The 22849-nt window shown below is 41.0% G+C and overlaps 2 long non-coding RNA genes across 2 annotated transcripts in view; both read right to left on the bottom strand.

Annotated features, from left to right (window-relative positions):
- LOC138676844 (uncharacterized) overlaps positions 1-22849 on the bottom strand; it is a 288868-nt gene that overhangs the window by 52472 nt on the left and 213547 nt on the right. Inside the window, exons 4-5 of the long non-coding RNA XR_011320832.1 lie at positions 21515-22790; positions 16339-16402 (exon numbers count right to left, since the gene is read on the bottom strand). This is a non-coding gene — a long non-coding RNA (uncharacterized lncRNA). The remainder of the gene's footprint in view (positions 1-16338; positions 16403-21514; positions 22791-22849) is intronic.
- LOC138674278 (uncharacterized) lies at positions 6083-8625 on the bottom strand. Its single transcript, XR_011320571.1, has 5 exons — positions 8394-8625; positions 7997-8160; positions 7326-7452; positions 7083-7253; positions 6083-6324 (listed from the first exon to the last, which is right to left on the bottom strand). It is a non-coding gene; the product is annotated as an uncharacterized lncRNA (long non-coding RNA).

Here is a 22849-nt window from a genome sequence, read left to right as displayed (position 1 = left end):
CGTTCTATGGCCCACTGACTGAGAGATGACGCACCCAGGAGTCAAGACTGGCACACAAGCAGAAAGGCCAATATTAATCTCCCACTGTTTTTTTTTTTTTTTTCAGGGAGACTTTAGAAAAAAAAATAATAAAAAAAATATGATTTTATCAGGAAGAATTTAGAAACCAAATAAAATAAAATGATTTTTTCAGGGAGAATTTAGAAAACAAATAAAACCAAAAATAGGCGTTCTATGGCCCACTGACTGAGAGAGAGAGAGAGATGGAACGCTTAGTACTGGCACACAAGCCCAAAGGGCAATATTAATCTCCCTTTTTTTTTCCAGGGAGAATTTCTAAAACCCAAAAAAAAAAAAAAATAGGCTTTCTATGGCCCACTATTTGTGAGAGAGATGGGACGCTCAGGACTGGCACAGATGGCACGCTCAGGACTGGCACAGAAGCCCAGAGGCCAATATTAATCTCCCTTTTTTTCTGGGAGAATTTATAAAACCAAAAAAATATTTAAATAGGCTTTCTATGGCCCACTATTTGTGAGAGAGATGGCACGCTCAGGACTGGCACAGATGGCACGCTCACAACTGGCACACAAGCCCAGAGGCCAATATTAATCTCCCTTTTTTCAGGGAAAATTTATAAAACCAAAAAAAAAATTAAATAGGCTTTCTATGGCCCACTATTTGTGAGAGAGATGGCACGCTCAGGACTGGCACAGATGGCACGCTCACAACTGGCACACAAGCCCAGAGGCCAATATTAATCTCCCTTTTTTCAGGGAAAATTTATAAAACAAAAAAAAAAATTAAATAGGCTTTCTATGGCCCACTATTTGTGAGAGAGATGGCACGCTCAGGGCTGGCACAGATGGCACGCTCAGGACTGGCACACAAGCCCAGAGGCCAATATTAATCTCCCTTTTTTTCAGGGAGAATTTATAAAACCAAAAAAAAAATTAAATAGGCTTTCTATGGCCCACTATTTGTGAGAGAGATGGCACGCTCAGGGCTGGCACAGATGGCACGCTCAGGACTGGCACACAAGCCCAGAGGCCAATATTAATCTCCCTTTTTTTCAGGGAGAATTTATAAAACCCAAAAAAAAATAAAATAGGCTTTCTATGGCCCACTATTTGTGAGAGAGATGGCACACTCAGGACTGGCACACAAGCCCAAAGGCCAATATTAATCTCCCACTGTATTTTTATCAGGGAGAATTTATACACCCCACAAAAAAAAATACAGAAAAATGAAAAGGCTTTCTATGGCCCACTATGTGAGAGAGATGGCACACACAGGGATGGCACTCTAGCAGAAATGCCAAATTGCCAATCTTAATCTCCCACCAAAAAAAAAAAAAAAAAAAAAAACAGGGAATGTCCTACAATTACTATCTCCCTGCCTGCAGTAATCTCAGCCAGGTATGGCAGGCAGCTACTATCTCCCTGCCTGCAGTAATCTCAGCCAGGTATGGCAGGCAGCAATAAGGAGTGGACTGATGCACAAATGAAATAAAAAGTGTGGACAAACAAAAAAGATAGCTGTGCAGAAAGGAAGGAACAAGAGGATTTGTGCTTTGAAAAAAGCAGTTGGTTTGCACAGCGGCGTACACACAGCAATGCAGCTATCAGGGAGCCTTCTAGGGCAGCCCAATGAGCTACAGCGCTGAGGGGAAAAAAAAAAAAAAAAAAACTTCCACTGTCCCTGCACACCGAGGGTGGTGTTGGACAGTGCAAATCGCTGCAGCACAAGCGGTTTTGTGGTTAATGGACCCTGCCTAACGCTATCCCTGCTTCTGACAAAGCGGCAGCAACCTCTCCCTAAGCTCAGATCAGCAGCAGTAAGATGGCGGTCGGCGGGAACGCCTCTTTATAGCCCCTGTGACGTCGCAGACAGCAAGCCAATCACTGCAATGCCCTTCTCTAAGATGGTGGGGACCAGGACCTATGTCATCACGCTGCCCACACTCTGCGTTTACCTTCATTGGCTGAGAAATGGCGCTTTTCGCGTCATTGAAACGCGACTTTGGCGCGAAAGTCGCGTACCGCATGGCCGACCCCGCACAGGGGTCGGATCGGGTTTCATGAAACCCCGACTTAGCCAAAAGTCGGCGACTTTTGAAAATGTTCGACCCGTTTCGCTCAACCCTAGTGGCAACACCGGGACCATGGGACTATACAGTTCTGACCATACCAGGGCCCGGCACTTCGGAAACAGGACTGACCACATCGGAACCAGGGATACAGGTGCAGGACATTTTCTGCACCTGGACCAGGGAACCTCGAAACTCACTAGTAATACACCTTAATAATTGCTCCACATGTTGCTTGGCCACTCCCTAGGGGAAAGGAAGTCTTTTATGCAAGATGCCTCCCATCTGGAGCTATTACTGACTCATACTAAATGCCTCTGAGCTACAAGCTGAGAGCATTTACTATATGCGTGCGCTTTAAGAGCAAAAGAGCGCACATTAGGCACGCCACCAGAGCTGTGGTGCATACATAGCAAGCAGGAGCACACCGGGGACTGCACCATGGATAGGACAGTGAGTAAGCTGGTGTCCCTGCATGGAGGAAGAAGGGGACACAATGCAGGGGTGCCACTAATACCAATGACTGTACTTTGCAACACACAGTCCTTGGGGAATTACATTGTGGTAGGTACTCAATGTGCCTTGTATGGTGCCTCCATGGTCAAATGTCCACTCTATCTTCTGTATAAGCTCATATGGATTCATGTGTGTAGGCATCGTGTTATGAATCTATCAAACATGGCACAATAATAAGGTCACGGCATGGGCCCTACAATGCAGTATTTATGCTGTAAACCAGATGACAATCTGCACGTTTATGTCCAATTTCCTTAGATAAATATTGATTCTTTAGTTTTTGAATATATATGAAGACATAAGCTATGTCTACTCCTTCTATTTAATATGTTGTGCTTTGCAATGATAAATCTTAAAATTATTAGTGTTGTTTTTTTCTTCGCTTTTGTACTTTCTACCCAAAAAATTCTTTTTTCTTTTAATTAATCGAATTCTTTGTGATTGTGTTTCTAATGCAAATCATTTCCAAGCAAAAAATGATTAAGAAAGTTTGCAGTTCGCTAGAACTATAAATAGAGAACTACAGTATAATAGATTTATTGTCTGAATGTTGATGTGACATCATTAAAATTATGAAAGTCACACTCATGAAAAATTCCCCTCCCTCCAGAGTTAACACTCTGTCCCATTTTCTACAATAATTACAGAAATCCTGCAAAATCTGCCGCTTCGCTCTTTCCCGTAGACCAGCGTTTTCTTACAACGGCCATTCGTTACTGTCTCCAAGCGCCAAGGGTTTAATTAACCTGCCTGCTCATTAGCATGCCCGTGGAGTATGCCATGAGGTACGGGGTCCCTGATTATTTTGTGCCAGAGTCTCAGCCAATTACATCCCCTCTACAGAAGGCCATTAATCAATTCTTTAGTACGATGGCAAATTTTAAGATATCAGATAGCAAGAGGCAGCAATACTAATATGTCACTGTCAGAGCAGAGGCGCAGGCGTTTAGTGATTGTATGAAGCAAAGCCAATGTAGTGAAAGGACGTGGATGTAGTCTACACATCAGATTGACTGCTCATTAATGAGATGTGCCTCAGACTTTTCCTGTGGGTCATTTGGAAATAAAAATCTGCTAGATACTCAAACTCTGAAAACCAAATCCCTACCTGATAACAAGTACGGTATATGAAAATCGCAGCAAACCGGCTTATCTAAGCAACGTCCTTTTCAATCAGAAGATGATAGATTTTAGGCGTCTTATTAAGCAGGGCTGTCAATGTCATTCCCTCAGGCTTTATATTGTGTACATTTTACTATATGATTTCTATGCGAGTATGGAAAACATGAGATATCACATCAAAAAGGGAATTTAGAATCATTCAATGAACAATGGGAATAAAAAAAAAAAATTTCCATGTCAAAGTCCTTTTACCGATCACCCATAGGAGAATTCTTAAGAATGCTCATTTCTAAATTTTGTCAGCCCCGGTTAGTAGGAGTTTTAGACCCACCCATTTCTTTTATCCATTGACTTTCATTTTTTTTTTTATGAAAATTTTTTACATTATTATTTATTTATATAGCACCATTGATTCCATAGCGCTGTACATGAGAATGGGTTACATGCAAGTTACAGATGTCGTCACGTACAGTAAACAAACTGACAATTACAGACTGATACAGAGGGGCGAGGACCCTGCCCTTGCGGGCTTACATTCTACAGGCAAAAATTAAGAGACCACAACATCAAAACCCTGTCATGAGCAGCCCAATCTTTAGACCTGAACCCCATTGAAAACCTCTGGAATGTAATCAAGAGGATGATGGATAGTCACAAGCCAGCAAACAAAGAACTGCTTAACCCCTTCATGACCTTGGGATTTTCCGTTATTTCGTGTTTTCGTTTTTCGCTCCCCTCCTTCCCAGAACCATAACTTTTTTATTTTTCCGTCAATATGGCCACGTGAGGGCATTTTTTTGTGAAAAAAGTTGTACTTTTGAATGACCAAAAGAACGAGAAGAGAAATGAACCAAAAAAGGTCTGCACAACCACAATATGTACAAAGTATAGAGTATATAACACGGCATTTTATTAGACACCACATAAATAACATAAAAACACTTAAAATACACGATGTGTAACACACCCCTATATATATCCAGGTGAACCTGCAGCAATGTAGTAAGAAAAACACTAAAGACTGTAAATATACATATCCTGTACTATCGAGTAAATAAACGTCCTAAATACTAGGCAATAAACAAAATATATATTATATACAAACAACACAAGGACCCCTGAAGGAAATACCCCTAATACCTAGATAGATCATAAATAGATGGTCCATGAGCAAATCTAACGTAGCACAAGATGGTACACATATATGCCTGAAGATAATGATACACAGGTCACAGAACTCAGCTAGCAGGCTGCACTAATCATGGCGTGTAGCCAGAAGAAAAAAGGAGGAATCAGGGTACCCCTATAGGACAGTGAGGACGGTATAGTCCCGTAAAGATACTCAACTAGATCCACAATATCGTAGAGGAGGGCCCATAGAACAAAGAGGGCTGAAGTGCTGCTGCAGGTACATATGTCATAAATGACCGGCAATAGTCCTGGAAGGGGTGTAGGGAAAAAGCCCCACGCGTATTGCCGCCGCAGCGGCTTCGTCAGGGGAAGTGGGGTATGTGGTGAACGCCCTACATATATATAGAAACTCTTATTAATGAAATACCGTACCGCTGTGACGTTCCCAGGAGGGGGAGGAGCGGCGGAAGTAGCGTACAGCCGCACATAGAAGAGGAGGGGAAGACAGACTGAAGATGACGGAGGCCTCCGTAAGCAGTGGATCCGCGCAGACGCGGCTCTAATGAAGAGCCGTGGTGCGCCTGCGTCAGGAAGGAGTGGAGCGTGTAATGGGGATAGGACGCCGATAAAAGACCGTACCACGCATGCGCCAGGCGAAAAAAAAAGGGGGGGGGGGCCTGTAGGCTGGAAATAAGAAGACAGAACTATGTAGATAGACCTGGCAATAATAAAGTAAAGGACTAGGGAAGGAGTATATAAAGAGGACCAGTGACAAGCGGTCCCTAGAGAGTCTGGATGCTGAAAAGTAAAGAGACATGTTAAGTACAAAGAATCATAACATACACAGTACCAGTATAACTTGAATCAATGAAACAAAACTACATTAGACCAAAGCAGAAAGGCTGGGTAGATACCAAAAGGGTTTAATCACATGTAGAACACATATTTAGGCATAAACCTAGGAAGAGACCGGCGGTCCAATCAACCAATAAGTGGAAACCGCACTGACTCTATACTGGGCAAAAAGCCAAAAAAGCTAATAAGTCCTCTCAATTCCGTGTTCAAGCAGAAGACAACAGATAGTTGTTGCCGGACAACTAACGGGGATTAACGTATGTCCCATGCTGTCCTGTAGAGTCACGACGAGGGTCCATAGCAAGTCCATATAAAGATCCACGATGAAAGCAGTAATAGGTCATGTACAGAAGAGCCAATAGTCCACAGAGCTTAAATAATAAAGTGTATGTCCAATCTTAGTCCAACCGGATCCGGTTCGTCATCCCATGCAGAGTTAACGTCCATGTCCATATTTCCATTGGAAGAGTCCCCAGATGATGAAACCCCCATATGAAGGCCATGCAAATAACAGGCACATAAACATGGGGTGCAAAAGCCCACACAATACACTCGAGGCCATTGTCTTGATTCCAGGTGAATAAAAGGGCCGTGCCAAAGCAAGTAGGTGACTAAAAATAAAAGAGAAGAGAGAAAACTTAATGTCACAGACCAAAAGAATTTTTATTTTGAATGACAAAGGCAATTGATGAAACAACGAGATCCCACCGAAATAGCTAATTCAGCCCAGAAACCCTGTGAAGAGAAGTTCCTCATTTAGACCCGAGGGGGTTACCGACTGGAGTTGGAAAATCCATCTGGACTCAATTTGCAAGAGAAGTTTACGTTTATCTCCCCCTCTCTCATTGGTTGCAAGTTTTTGTAGACCCACCAACTTTATATTGGATGAAGAGCCCCCATGCTTGGTCAAAAAATGTTCGGCTACAGGAGTAAGAACCTTACCCTTATTCCGATCAGACAACGCCAGATGGATCGTAGAGATGTGTTTTTGGGCCCGCTTCCTTAATTCTTGGCTGATCTGTCCAACGTATAGCATCTTACAAGGGCAGATGAGAGCGTAATCTACGTCCCTAGTTTTACAGTTGATGTATGTCCTGATAGAGTGCCTACTAGAAAGGACAGGATGCACAAAAGCATCACGAGTAGGACACATGTGGGGACAAACGTTGCAATCCCCACATGGAAAAGAACCTCTTAGGACAATACCTCTATTCAGTCTTACAGTGGGTCTTAGAAAGTGACTTCTGCTGAGGAGATCCCTAAGATTAGGTGCCCGCCTAGCCGTTAACAGGGGTCTATGGCTAGTAATCTCCGAGGTTTGTGTATCGGCCCGGAGAATCTGCCAGTGTTTAGATAGTATGTTACTGACCTGTTTCCAGTTACTGTTGAAGTCAGTAATGAATCTGGTCTGTGACTCCTGACATTGTCTTCTGGAGGATAGAAGAGTTTTTTGGTCCTGTCCTCTAGCTCTTTGGTAAGCTGTAGAAATAACACGTCTAGGGTATCCCCTGTGCCGAAAGCGGTCAGAAAGCTCACGTGCCTGAATTGAGAAGTCACAATCAAGACTACATTTACGCCTGACGCGCAAGAATTGTCTTGTGGGTACACCCACCTTTGTGTGCCATGGATGGAAGCTGGAAAAATCCAGAAGCGCATTTGTTGCTGTAGATTTACGAAAAATATTTGTTGCCAGATGTTGTCCATGTTGAAAGACCCTCAAATCCAGGAAAGTGATGTCACTATTAGAGATGCAATATGTAAGGAAAATGTTATAGGTATTAGAGTTTAAGATGTCAAAGAATGTATTACATTCCTCCTTGGTACCCTTCCAAATAATAAACACATCATCTATGAAACGATACCAGGCGTGCACGTGGGTAGCGAAGAGTGGTGAGGAATAAACAATAGTATCCTCCCACCAGCCTAAAAAGGTGTTAGCATAGGCCGGTGCACACTTCGCGCCCATCGCCACGCCTGAAAGCTGTAAATAATGGACCCTATCAAACAGAAAAAAATTGTGATGGAGAACAAAGGACATCAAGTCGAGGAGAAATGAGTCATGGCCCCTGTCCGTAGAGTGCTTCTTGTCCAGAAAGTAAGCTATCACCTCTAACCCATCTTTATGCCCGATGTTAGAATACAGTGATTCTACATCACAGGTAACGAGCAGAAAGTCCGTAGGGAGTGAAATCTGACTGCATATTTCAATGAAGTGTGAAGAATCACGGACATATGAGGGAAGGGATGTGGCAATAGGTTGGAGAAAGAAGTCTAAATACTCACCGGCCTTTTCGCACATACTGCCGACACTGGACACGATTGGCCTACCAGGAGGCCTAGAACTGTCCTTATGAATTTTCGGCAGCATGTAGAAAGTTGCCGTCACCGGATTGGCCACCCAAAGGTACTGTTTCTCTTGTGGGGAGATGATGGCCAACTGAAGAGCCCTGCAGAGTAATTTTTCATATTTAGAGAGAAAGATAGAGGTAGGGTCAGAGGGAAGCTTTTGATAATACTGAGCGTTATTTAATTGACGTCTTGCCTCAGTCTCATAAAGCTCAATAGACCACAAAACCACATTGCCCCCTTTATCTGCCTCTTTGATAGTGAACTCCTTGTTGTTTTGTAAGGCAGAGAGGGCATGTTTTTCCTCTGAGCTCAAATTAGATGGACCACCTACCCGGATAGGCATAGCCATGATGTCTTGCTTGACCACCTCGAAAAAAATCTTGATGGCCGGTACCAGAGAAAACGAAGGAGTTTTAAGTGATTTGTTTCGATAAGGAAACCTTCTTCTGTTAGAGCCTGATTCATTCTCCTCTAATAACTCCAAAAGATCCTGTAGAGTCTGACGTTCATCCATGGGGATGGTCTGTAGAATATCGGGTCTTCTGTACATGACCTGAAAGGTTAACTTCCTGCAAAACAAATAGAGGTCCTTAATGAGAGTAAATCTATCTGCAACGTGCGTGGGAACGAAGGATAAACCCTTTTGAAGTACAGTCAATTCAGAAGGTGTAAGGACATGCTGAGAAAGATTTATAACCTGTAAAGATGTTGACGCAGACAAATCTTGACCGCAGGATACCACCTCCTCTACTTCCGCCTGGTGGGATATTTGTGGCGTAGGGCAGGGATGTACTCCTTGTGCCGTGTGAAACGTTTTGTTACGCTTCTTATGTTTGCCCCCCGTCGGGTCCGTGGTCGACTTTGCTCCCCGCGGAGGACAAAAAATCACTAGAACTCCCTTCCATGGATGATGGTATTGGAGCAGACAGAGGAGGATTATTGCGATTGAATTTGGGCCGACGGGTATTACCCGTGTGTTTCCATTTATATGCCACCCCTTGTTCAAAGTCGGCTTTGTCCCTCTGGAATTTTTTACTCTTGCGCTGTATAATTTCAGTCTCATATTTGTCGAGGGTGTCTTTTAATTTAGTTTTGAATGGCATAGTGAGACCCTCATCAAAACCCGCCAATCTCGTCTCCAAATCTTTGATTGAGACCTTAGTTGATGAAAACAGGGTTTTGTCATGCTCTAATAACAGGTTAATTAAAATACTTGAACAACGAGTCAGCCCCTGTTCCCAAAGTTGTTTAAAGGAGTCAGAGGGCTCCCACGCTGGGAAGATGGATATACGAAGACCTCTTGGAATAAAACCATGTGTACTATATTCCTCCAAACTCCTCATGTTCCACCAGAGTCTAACACATGTGTTATATACTCTATACTTTGTACATATTGTGGTTGTGCAGACCTTTTTTGGTTCATTTCTCTTCTCGTTCTTTTGGTCATATATACTAGTGAACTAGGTTATGCACCCACCCTAGATTGAGATACAGTTAGAGTGCACCCTTTATCTATATATTGTGTGTACTTTTGAATGACATCATTGGTTTTAGCATGTCGTGTACTAGAAAATAGGAAAAAAATTCCAAGGGCGGTGAAATTGCAAAAAAGTGCAATCCCACACTTGTTTTTTGTTTGACTTTTTTGCTAGGTTCATTAAATGATAAAACTGACCTGCCATTATGATTCTCCGGGTCATTACAAGTTCCTAGACACCTAACATGACTAGGTTATTTTTAATCTAAGTGGTGAAAAAAAATTCCAAACTTTGCTAAAAAAAAAAAAAAAAGAGAAAAAATTGTGCCATTTTTGATGATCTGGGTTCGGTTGAGGGCTTATTTTTTGTGTGCCAAACTGGCATTTTTAATGATACCATTTTTGTGCAGATACTTTCTTTTGATCGCCCGTTATTGCATTTTAATGCAATGTCGCGGCGACCAAAAAAACCTAATTCTGGCGTTTCAAATTTTTTTCTCGCTACGCTGTTTAGTGATCAGGTTAATTCTTTTTTTATTGATAGATCGGGCGATTCTGAACGCGGCGATACCAAATATATGTAGGTTATATATTTTTTTTATTGATTTATTTTGAATTGGGCGAAAGGGGGGTGATTTAAACTTTTATATTTTTTTATTTTTTTCACATTTTTTTTTTACTTTTCATTTTTACTTTTGCAATGCTTCAATGGCCTCCATAGGAGGCTAGAAGCTGGCACAACTCGATCGCCCCTGCTACATAGCAGCGATCATCAGATCGTTGCTATGCAGCAGAAATGCAGGTGTGCTACGAGCGCCGACCACAGGGTGGCGCTCACAGCTAGCCGGGATCAGTAACCAGAGGTCTCAAGGACCTCTATGGTTACCATGCAGAAGCATCGCTGACCCCCGATCATGTGACCGGGGTCAGCAATGCGCTCATTTCCGGCCACCCGGCCGGAAGCGCTAGTTAAATGCCGCTGTTAGCGTTTGACAGCAGCATTTAACTAGTTAATAGCGGCAGGTGAATCGAAATTTCACCCGCCGCTATTATGGGCACATGTCAGCTGTTCAAAACAGCTGACATGTCCCGGCTTTGATGCGGGCTCACCGCCAGAGCCCTGCATCAAAGCGGGGGTTCTGACCTCGGACATACTATCCCATCCGAGGTCAGAAAGGAGTTAAATTATTGCGCCAGAAGCAATGTGAAAGAGTAGTGGAAAGCATGCCAAGACGCATGAAAGCTGTGATTAAAAATCATGGTTATTCCACAAAATATTGATTTCTGAACTCTTCCTGAGTTAAAACATTAGTAGTGTTGTTTCTAAATGATTATGAACTTGTTTTCTTTGCATTATTTGAGGTCTGAAACCAATGGGGTGTTTTTTTTATTTTGACCATTTCTCCTTTAAAAAAAAAAATACAAAATTTATTGCTTGGAAATTTCAGAGACATGTTGTCAGAAGTTTATAGACTAAAATAACAATTTACATTTTACTCAAAAATATACCTATAAAGAGGAAAATCAGACAAACTGAACATTTTGCAGTGGTCTCTTAATTTTTGCCGGAGCAGTATATTCATGCTTATGTTAATAACTAGATCATTTACTGACTATTACTTTAAAGGGGTTGTCTACTGCTTGGTCAACCTCTTCTCAATCAGAGTCCATGTTTCAAGTATCAGAATGTTTTCCCCCCGTTAAAATAAAAACACCTATACTCACCTCTCGTGCGGGCGTCATTCCAGCGGTGTCAGTACTCGCGTTCCCGCGGCTCCCGTGAGGTTTTTATGTCATCTGAGCCCTGCGCCCAATCAGCGCAGGTATCATTGTCCCCCCTTTGGACGTATAAGTAATTAACCCCTTCCTGACATGCGCCTTATATATATATGGCTCTGTGGGAACTACGTTCCTGCAAATCGCCGTATATATACAGCATTATGATCACGTGGGCTCATGCTAAGCGCCACCACGAACAATATACATTATTATAAATTATACATATACATATATATCTATAAGGCTAGGGTCACATTGCAATAGTGCAACCCGTTTAGCGCTAGCGCTAGTGGGTTGCGCTAACGCAATGTTTTTAATGTGGCCGCGTCCCGGGGTCGCGGTAACGTCCCCGCTCTCGTAGATCCCCGATCTGCGAGAGCGGGGAACGGAACACGGGCGCGCCTCGGACGCTGCAAGGAAACACCGGCGCGTCGCTGGCGCGTGCCGAACATGGCACGCGCTAGTGCTGCGCGTTCCCATTGCCGTGAATGGGCGCGCTAACGGACGTGAAATTAACACCGTGCAACGCTGTCCGTTAGCGTGTTCCCATTAACGCAATGGGAACGAAGCCTAAGAGAGCTGACACCATGCAGCAACGTCCACAATCTGTGCTAGTACCATTCACTGGTGTTTAACCCCTCTGATGCTGCTGTCAATAGTGACAGAGCCATTGTGGGACATCGCAGAGGGAGGGAGCTCCCTCTCTGCTCCCAGCGGCATTATGCAGATGGTCTCCATGGTGACCCCGGGGTGAAAGATGGCCACGGGTTCAACCAGGAACGGTGGCCTGTGAGCTCATACTGAGCTGGCACGCCTCCTCCCTGCATGTCGGAAGCTGCTGTAATGCCCTTCAGTGAACACTGTTAAAAAAAAACTATGCTTTACCATCATACCACCGACCAACATGGAATAAAACATGATCAAAAAGACCCATGTAAATAAAAATGGTATCTCTGAAAACATAATCTTGTCCTCGAAAAAACATGCCAACATACTGCTCTGTCAGTGGAAAAATAAAAAAAATAAAAAGTTATAGCTCTCAGAATAAAGCGATGCAAAAATAATTGTTTTTTCTATAAAATAGTTTTTATTGTGTAAAAAGCGCCAAAACATATAAAACAATAAACAGGTAAATGTAGTATCGCTGCAATCATACTGACCCAAAGAATAAAGCTGCCTTATAATAATAATAATAATAATAATTTTATTTATATAGCGCCAACATATTCCGCAGCGCTTTACAAATTATAGAGGGGACTTGTACAGACAATAAACATTACAGCATAACAGAAATACAGTTCAAAACAGATACCAGGAGGAGTGAGGGCCCTGCTCGCAAGCTTACAAACTATGCCTTATCAATTTTACCACACGCTGAACGGCATTAAAAAAAAAAACAATTCCGGAATTGCTGTTTTTTGTTCATTCTGCCTCCCAAAAATGAGAATAGAAAGCAATCAAAAAATGTCATGTGCCCGAAAACTTCAACTCGTCCCACAAAAATCGAGACCTCACATTTCTCTGTCGGCCAAAATATGAAAAAATTATAGCTCTCAAAATAAGGTGATGTAAAAACTATTTTTTGCAATATAAACTGTCTTTTAGTGTGTGACAGCAGCCAAATATAAAAACCCGATTTAAATCTGGTATTGATGTAATCGCACCGACCCGAAGAATAAAGTCTTCTAATCACTTATATCACATGAGAAACGGCATACAAAAAATTTTCTACTAATTTTATGATATTTTCACAAATAAGGGCAAAGCAAAGCAAACAAGTTTTACCACTGTCATGAAGTACAATATGTCACGAGTGGAATATGTTGAAGCGTTCCAGAGTTATTGCCTCATAAAATTACACTGTTCAGAATTCTAAAGTTTGGCCTGATGAGGAAGGTGAAAACAGGCTTCGGGGTGAAGGGTTTAAGAGGAAGTGAGCAGACAGCTGCAACCCAGACTTCCTGTTGATTACTTATATGTCAGAAGAAAAGGACAACGATGCCAGCACTGATTTGGGCATGGATTACGTGTCATAACAACCTCACTTGAGTCCCAGAAGCGCGAGTGCCAACAACACAAGAACAGGAGGTGAGTATAGGTAAGTAAAAGTGTGAGTATAGGTGTTTTTATTTTAACGGGGGCAAACATTTAGAGTGAGAAGAGGTTGTCCAAGTAGTGCACAGCACCATTACTCTTCTGTAATAATATTTTTCCCTTGTAAAGTTTCTCATTACCTTATTTTGTGTGAATTCTTATTAAAAAATATATTGGAAAAAAAAGAGAATGCTCATTTCAGCCAATGTTGACTGACCAAATCTTTTATGCAAGCCCGAAAAATTATCAATTACGGCAACACAGACCACACCATTTAAAAACATGGAATGTTCTCCCAACAATATGAAAACTTTATAAGGACCAAACAATTGTATTAATGTCATTGGTCGCAATACAATTGGCATCAGTCTCAGTAAAAAGATCCTTTAAACATGACTTGACATGTGCCAATGTAAATGGGTCTAGCCAACACATGCATTGACCTGTGTGTTGTCTCATTGCTTGCATAGATTTTCTGCAGAAGTATTATTTATTTAGCTGATAGACTGAGAGGTATGTACTAAATCACTCACACCAACTGGACTTTTGTCTAATCCCTTCCCACATCTTGACATAACAGCACATGTGCCTTAGGTAGCCTTGAAAGAAAGCCTTGTCAAACTATTACATCAAGATGATTGTACACCGGTAATCACCGATGGGAGATTGGCAGTAATACACATACACTCTACCTCAGTGTCGTAATCCAATTCTAAGAATAGGCACTATATGTATATGTATATATATATACAGGGTGGAGCGCGGTAATTTGCTTTTTTGCACTGCATGCTGTGGCGGCACTGTCGGTCGAAGAGAGGGGAGAGTGGGTGTGGCTTACAGTGGCTGATGGGAGATTTGTATTCTTCTGCCTTTCAGTTGCCATCATGCAGTGGACACGTGAGGAGAGGTCATTTTGTGTTGAAGCGTATTTTTCAAATGCCCACTCGATCATTGCAGTGCAGCGTGCTTTTCGTCTATTTGACACGGCGGACCTCTTGTGAAGACATGTTAGCAACGATACCCCGTGACGCAATTGTGTTTTTTTCTGATGAGGCACATTTTCACCTCAGTGGGTGTGTAAACAAACAAAATATGCGTTACTGGAGTGAAACAAACCCCAGAGAAGTTCACGAGAGACCTCTGCATTCGGACCGCGTCGCTGTGTGGTGCACCATATCACGAGTAGGCATCATTGGTCCTTACTTTTTTCAGGATAATGGTCGTGCCATAACTGTGAACTCCGAACGGTACTTGTCTATGATACAGGATTATTTTCAGCCGGCTCTTGAGGCAATGGAACTAGAGGATACATGGTTCCAACAGGATGGTGCCACTGCACACACAGCGAGGGTTACCATGAATTGTTTGAGGCAAATGTTTCCTGGACGGCTTATCTCTTTGAGGGGAGATGTGAACTGGCCAGCACGCTCACCAGATTTAGCCCCATGCGATTTTTTCCTTTGGGGTTACCTGAAGTCTAAGGTGTATATCAACCGTCCCAACACCTTGGAAGACCTAAGGAACAATATTGAAGCTGAAATTGGCAGAATACCAGTGGACATGCTTGTTAGAGTTCATGAAAACTTCAGAAAACGTATGCAGCAGTGTGTGGATAGCGAAGGTCGACATTTGCCAGATACACTATTTAAAACCATGTAATTTAAAAATTCCATTACTGTTCAGTATAAATAAAATATAAAATAAATTTTTCTAATGATCATAATTTTTTTATTTCATTCCCAAATCAGCAAATTACCGCGCTCCACCCTGTATATATATATATATATATATATATATATATATCTATGTTGTAATTAAAAAATATAGCTAAACTTATGTTGAAAACAAAAAGCAAAAATCAGGAATTGTAAAAAAAGGAAAAAAACGGAAAAAACAAAAGACCCATTATTTTTAATAAGATATTTCTATTTAAGAAAACACATATACAGTAATATAAAGCTAACATATTTGTTATTCCCATAAATAACACAAAAAGAACGATAAATATAAAAACTTATTTTGTGTAGGTGATGAACAACGCAAAAAAATGAAAAAAGAAAAAATTATCAAAAAAGAAATGAAACACTAATTTTATTCTGTACTCCTTAATATAAATGCATTTTATGTATGAAGCTGTGGAATCGGTTGATTCCATACGAATGCAGGATAATAATGTCACTTTTTATTAGAAACATGAATAATTTTGTTAGAAACACGCTGTGCCCATGGGTACGGTGACCTGAAAAAACTAATCTTCATCAGACAACACTATATGTCATTCTATACTCAGATATTAAGTTTAGAGAGGAGCGAATTGCTTTAAGGCAAACTGAATTTGCCTCAAATTTCACAACAAAAATAGAATTCACCAGAATCCAAGGAAGGGTTAAAAAAATAAAAAAATTAATATACATCTGAACGTCACCTGTCTTCTTCAGTCCTCTCACAAGTGTGGTCTTCAATGGACAATTTTTGGCATCCTCAGCGTCCACTATCTTTGGCGTTTCTTGTGATGAAAAGACCTTAACATAATTTTACAGACTCATCAACACAGGAGATGCCAAAGATGTTGGTGCTGGGAGATGCTGAAGATAGCTCAGTGAATACTGTAATCTTGACCGGACTGAAGAAAACAACTGGAGCAGGGCTGCAGGGTGGGACAGGTGAGAGCTGGGTGAGTATAATATTTTTGCTTATTATACTTTGGTGTCTGGAGACATGATACCATAATAATATACATTTGATTTGCTTGAAAAAAATAATGTAAATTAAATTTCCTGGAAAAATTAGAGCAAATTTTGAATTTTGGCAGATTTGTTCCTCACAAATAAAATTACTACAACAGTGCTGTGGATTCAAGATGGCACCCAAAAATATGAAGAACAAACATTTTAATCTTTTTCATGATAAGTAAGAAGTCTCCTACTTCATAGACCTTGGTGTTGTTGTTGCGTCAATCAAACACTCCCCTTGAATGATGAAAGCCATGTCTGCCAAATAAAGGAGATAAGAGAAAGATGGTTGGCACAGAGACTTTAAGGCCACATTCACACGATTAGTATTTGGTCAAGTATTTTACATCAGTATTTTATTTTCCTGACTGTTCCACTCCTGATCTTGGCTTACAAGTACTGATGTAGAATACTGACCAAATGCTGAACTTGTCAATGTGACCTAAGCTTCCATACACTGTCAAACAGTTTTTTTTAAATAAATTGTTTGAAGACGTTCTAGTGAAGAACACCTCCATGCATTGATTCCAATGAAGTACACCTTTTTTTGCTAAAATTTTTGGAAATCGACAGCAGAAAAAAATCTTTATGCAACCATATAAAACTTAGAACATTGGGAGGTTCAATGCGGAAGTCATGAGCCAAATGGAGTTATAATATAGTTATGTGTATCAGCCATAACAGAGAGAGAACCAGTGTGTTCCAATAAATAGGTGTCAATTACTTCACACCAGTGCAAGATACAGTGCACCCATAAAACACTTGAGCTCATGACTAACTTGGTGCTCAATGTATTGAAGAAAACTCTGCACTCTGCAAAATATGGCATGAGGTTTCAAGACGTTGGCCAATCCATTGACAGGTGGTAAATGTCCTGGAACCATAGGAGGACTATCTGATTGTACAAAAATGTCTTTCAATAGGCCAATGCTCAGACTGTACTGATGGAGCAATAGACTTTGATGATCAAATGGTCTGAGGAGGATCTGCTGAACAAAAAAGTTTACAGATCCATGCATGGATTGTCCAGTGTCCAATGTCTTGGATAAATAAATGATAAATAATTTACCCAATATCTTGGAGAAAAGTGACGTTTTATTGATGATGATGATATCTAACCTACTCCAAGCACCCTAATTATGTTAGTGTGCTGTGATTTCTCCGTTATTCAAGACATGGATTCAGAATTCACCCCTACCCTCGGCCTTTTACATTCATTTGCTCGCCTTTCCCATTAAACAGTAGAAATGAAGTTTATAAGTGGAATTTTATATACATTTAGTATTAATAAACAGAAGATTTTGAGAAGATAGTTGTCAAATTTTGTTTCTGATTAAATTCAATACTCTTGGGAGGTATGAGATATGGAGGTTCGCTTCACAAGTAAAATGTCCTCATGCAATATCAAGAGGTTCTGATCTCTTGTTAGGGCCTTTTGTGTTAAGAAAAACAATGACCGGAGAGTTTTCTTATGTAGCATCTAAACGATTAATATTACAATTTTTCAGGAGAAAAGCGTTCTTAAGTGTCTCTATATCTAAGATTGCAGCCTGTCACCATAAACCATACGTTGTTTTTCGTAGGACAACACACAAGGTTGTTTATTTACACTCCTACCCTTTTCTCTGACATCGGGTCCTATAACAAATTCCTGTTCTTCCCAAGGCCCCTCCACAGGGTTATAAGACATTAAATTAGCTAAATCAAAACTGCATTAAGGGTGTATTTACTTGTTCACATAGCAGAACAGAGATCGCTCTTTGAAGCTAATTGAAGTAAAATATTTGTTCTGAAGAGCTGCAGATACAGAGAGCAGGGCTGTAGAGCTGCGGCTTCAATTAAAAGCATTACTTGTGAATAACAAAACAGTACAGTGCAGTACACTAGAACAACAAAGGTTAATGGGAAAATTTCAACTCTGCCCGGAAACACTAAAAGAGTTGCTCGAAAAAGAAGAATCTTACATTTGCAATTTACATATTAGGAAAAAAAATGTGCTAAATGCAAGGTTATCAAGACATAAAGCAAATGTAGATGCAGTAGGTCTTATGTTATCCCATAGATGGAGGTGTAGAGCGGGCTGGTACTCCTGCTCAGACTTCCTGATAATATTAAAAATCTACAGAGATATAATAAGCTTAACAAACTAGCCTCTACTATGTGATCATATAAAGAAAGAAACACTTCATGTACAGTGGGGCAAAAAAGTATTTAGTCAGTCAGCAATAGTGCAAGTTCCACCACTTAAAAAGATGAGAGGCGTCTGTAATTTAGATCATAGGTAGACCTCAACTATGGGAGACAAACTGAGAAAAAAAAATCCAGAAAATCACATTGTCTGTTTTTTTAACATTTTATTTGCATATTATGGTGGAAAATAAGTATTTGGTCAGAAACAAACAATCAAGATTTCTGGCTCTCACAGACCTGTAACTTCTTCTTTAAGAGTCTCCTCTTTCCTCCACTCATTACCTGTAGTAATGGCACCTGTTTAAACTTGTTATCAGTATAAAAAGACACCTGTGCACACCCTCAAACAGTCTGACTCCAAACTCCACTATGGTGAAGACCAAAGAGCTGTCAAAGGACACCAGAAACAAAATTGTAGCCCTGCACCAGGCTGGGAAGACTGAATCTGCAATAGCCAACCAGCTTGGAGTGAAGAAATCAACAGTGGGAGCAATAATTAGAAAATGGAAGACATACAAGACCACTGATAATCTCCCTCGATCTGGGGCTCCATGCAAAATCCCACCCCGTGGGGTCAGAATGATCACAAGAACGGTGAGCAAAAATCCCAGAACCACGCGGGGGGACCTAGTGAATGAACTGCAGAGAGCGGGGACCAATGTAACAAGGCCTACCATAAGTAACACACTACGCCACCATGGACTCAGATCCTGCAGTGCCAGACGTGTCCCACTGCTTAAGCCAGTACATGTCCGGGCCCGTCTGAAGTTTGCTAGAGAGCATTTGGATGATCCAGAGGAGTTTTGGGAGAATGTCCTATGGTCTGATGAAACCAAACTGGAACTGTTTGGTAGAAACACAACTTGTCGTGTTTGGAGGAAAAAGAATACTGAGTTGCATCCATCAAACACCATACCTACTGTAAAGCATAGTGGTGGAAACATCATGCTTTGGGGCTGTTTCTCTGCAAAGGGGCCAGGACGACTGATTCGGGTACATGAAAGAATGAATGGGGCCATGTATCGTGAGATATTGAGTGCAAACCTCCTTCCATCAGCAAGGGCATTGAAGATGAAACGTGGCTGGGTCTTTCAACATGACAATGATCCAAAGCACACCGCCAGGGCAACGAAGGAGTGGCTTCGTAAGAAGCATTTCAAGGTCCTGGAGTGGCCTAGCCAGTCTCCAGATCTCAACCCTATAGAAAACCTTTGGAGGGAGTTGAAAGTCCGTGTTGCCAAGCGAAAAGCCAAAAACATCACTGCTCTAGAGGAGATCTGCATGGAGGAATGGGCCAACATACCAACAACAGTGTGTGGCAACCTTGTGAAGACTTACAGAAAACGTTTGACCTCTGTCATTGCCAACAAAGGATATATTACAAAGTATTGAGATGAAATTTTGTTTCTGACCAAATACTTATTTTCCACCATAATATGCAAATAAAATGTTAAAAAAACAGACAATGTGATTTTCTGGATTTTTTTTTCTCAGTTTGTCTCCCATAGTTGAGGTCTACCTATGATGTAAATTACAGACGCCTCTCATGTTTTTAAGTGGTGGAACTTGCACTATTGCTGACTGACTAAATACTTTTTTGCCCCACTGTATATAGTTTCATATATTCCAATGAAGTGTATTGGTGCATATTCCCCTAGTGCCATTCAAACTGTTCAGACCAGTTAAGACATGGACTTCACAAGACCTCTGCAGGTCTGTTGTATCTGGCAGCAAGACCTTAAAGCCCTGAAAGTTTCACGCCATTACTGCCCATCATTGAGCGTTGGGTGGCTATGACTATGTCGCTAGTTCACTTGTTTTTCTGTTGACCGCGTTCCATAAGGACTAAAGACTGCACTCAGAGGACACTCAACAAGGTCTTCCATTTTGAAGATGCTCTTACCCAGTAATCTAGCAATCAAAATTTTAGATCCGTATGCTAGCACATTTTTTCAGCTTCTACCAGATCAACCTCAAGAATTGACTGTTCACTTGCTCCCTAATATATCCCACATACAGATGAGCAAATTGATTTGTTGGACCCTGATCCTTCTGCCAGAGCAATATTCTGTGGCCATTGGATTGGAGTCCAAAGAGCTGCCTGCTAATTAGCATCCCTGCCTTTATCTTTTGATTAGTTGGGCTGATGCAATGTCATCTTTAGCACATGATGTGCGTACAATGTCACTCCAGGCCTGACAATCAAAAGAGGAGTTAGGGATGTCTATAGATGCCAACAGGAAGGAGGAGGTTCTCATGGCTTTTATTCAATGGACACAGAATATTATTTACAATGTTTACACAGGACAACAAGCTAATAACATGTTCTGTGTTTGGGGACTGAACAATTGCATTAGCAGCACATCCCTTATGTAAAGCAGGCAACGTGCTCTCGATAACAACTATTTTTATCCATGCATAAACAATTCAATCACCTTACGGACAATAAGTTTGCTAATTCATCAGGTGATTGACTGCATGTTTGCACCAACAGATAATTGGGAGCAAGTGTTCCTACGTTTGTATGTTTTCTAGTTATCGGCTTGTGTAGAAGAGCCATTACTGTCCTTTTTTTTCAATTTGATATATTTATGAACTAGTCCAGAAAAATTACTTGGCCTACAGTGCATCATATCACCTAAACGTAAAATAAAGTGTCCAGGAAAAAATAGATTTACCCACTTTGTACCTTATGCAGATGCTTAAAGAATAAACCAAATAAATGATCCTATGTGATTTACACGTACTATTACTATTAAATTACTTACTTTCTACAGGGTATATGCTCATTTTGTTTTTTTCTTGGGTTTTTTCTATGAGATGGCCATAATATGAATGTGCTCTTACACACTGGAAATATACCAATTTATGCTCTGGCTCATTTCTTTAGTTTGCTGTAGCTTCTTGCACTTTGTACAAACATATGCGTGGCCCCTTTTTTGAGCTAGGCATGTCATCCGCATAGCTTCCCATGGGCAGGTGTCTGAACAGTCCAGAATGGACCCAGGTCTGAACCTATCAGCTGACACAAGGTGAGGTTTCAATACTAGAGACAGGATAGGACCGTTCCCGGTTGGATACACCTTGTTGTGGTGGGATGGCTTTTATGTTTTTTTAAATCAAAATAGTGTTATCTAACTACCCTATGTTATTTACATTTACTATTTAATATTTACTTACTAAAGGGCATATACTCATTTTGCTTTCTTCTTGAGAATTTTTTTTTATACTTAAAGAATGTTAAACAATCAATCTGAAAAGTATAACCCCGTGTAGATGGTAATTCCTGCACCTCCTAAAAATGACAGAGTAGATACAGATCAGATATTAGAAAAAAAATTTGACAGTGGGGGTAATCAATGAGTGGAACATGCTGCCACGTGAGGTGGTGAGATCTCCTTCAATGGAAGTCTTCAAAGAGGGGCTAGACAGACATCTGAGATTGGTTAGTGAGTTCTGCATTGAGCAGGGGGTTGGACACGATGACCCTTGAGGTCCCTTCCAACTCTAACATTCTATGATTCTATGACCCTGCCAGTATCTTACCCTACTGGTATATTATAGTTACAGAATTCAAGCCAGACTTACCGCAGCTGAATCGACATATAGATAAATTAGTATTTTGGGGGCAGGGTGTTTATAATTTTATCACTAAAAGTAAACTATTATAAGAAGAAATTTTTATTGCAGAGCAGATCATTTTCTGATCCAGTCGAGGCAGGTTCTACCTATATATTCTTACAATCATTAATTTTCTCACATATTGTACTGAGTATTAAAAAACATGAATTGGTTGAATAATTGCCTAATATGTGTCCAGCATACACATTGTCTGATATACTTTGCTCTTATTGGATGTAGTTTACTGATGGTATCTTTTTTAGACATTAGATTGTAGTAAGGGTCCTGGGCCAATTGTAATAAACCATGAAACTGCACCACCGTGACAGCATGTATCCCTATAAATGAACCAAATGCATCTTGAACATGGAAACCACAGACATTTTCCGCAGCAGCAGCAGAATATTCCACATTGAACCCTCACATATCCATCCCATGATGTCTGGAACCTAATGAAAGGCATTTTTAATTCCACGTCATCAGGAGATTTCCATCTCGTCCTTGTCGTCTGACTAATCTTCTCAACAACCGTGTATTCCTGATAATCAAAATGTGGTGGTGAAGGAATGAGACATGAGGCACAGAGGAGCTATAGCCCCCTCCTCTTTACAATGTCCCTCTTTATGTATTCCAAAGCTCCTCCGGGCTAAGTGACAGCCGCTGACTGATGTTTCCTCATACCCGGCTTCTGCTCTTACACAAACTGCTGTTCTCAGCAATCTTTGGAAGCTATCAGTTAATGTCCCGCTGATGGAACAACGCAAGTACAGCACTGCATATTACCGCTCTTGTGAATCTATCTAGCGGCAGAGATACTTGTCCTCCAGCAGTGGCCCTGTTGAGAAATGAAAAAAGATTTTTTAGGAGGCAAAAGGATTTTAGATATTTCCTGTC

The sequence above is a fragment of the Ranitomeya imitator genome, chromosome 4, assembly GCF_032444005.1.
Source record: "Ranitomeya imitator isolate aRanImi1 chromosome 4, aRanImi1.pri, whole genome shotgun sequence".
Classification (NCBI taxonomy): domain Eukaryota; kingdom Metazoa; phylum Chordata; class Amphibia; order Anura; family Dendrobatidae; genus Ranitomeya; species Ranitomeya imitator.
The sequence above is the reverse complement of the archived record's forward strand: the minus strand, read 5'-3'. Positions and strand labels throughout refer to the sequence as shown.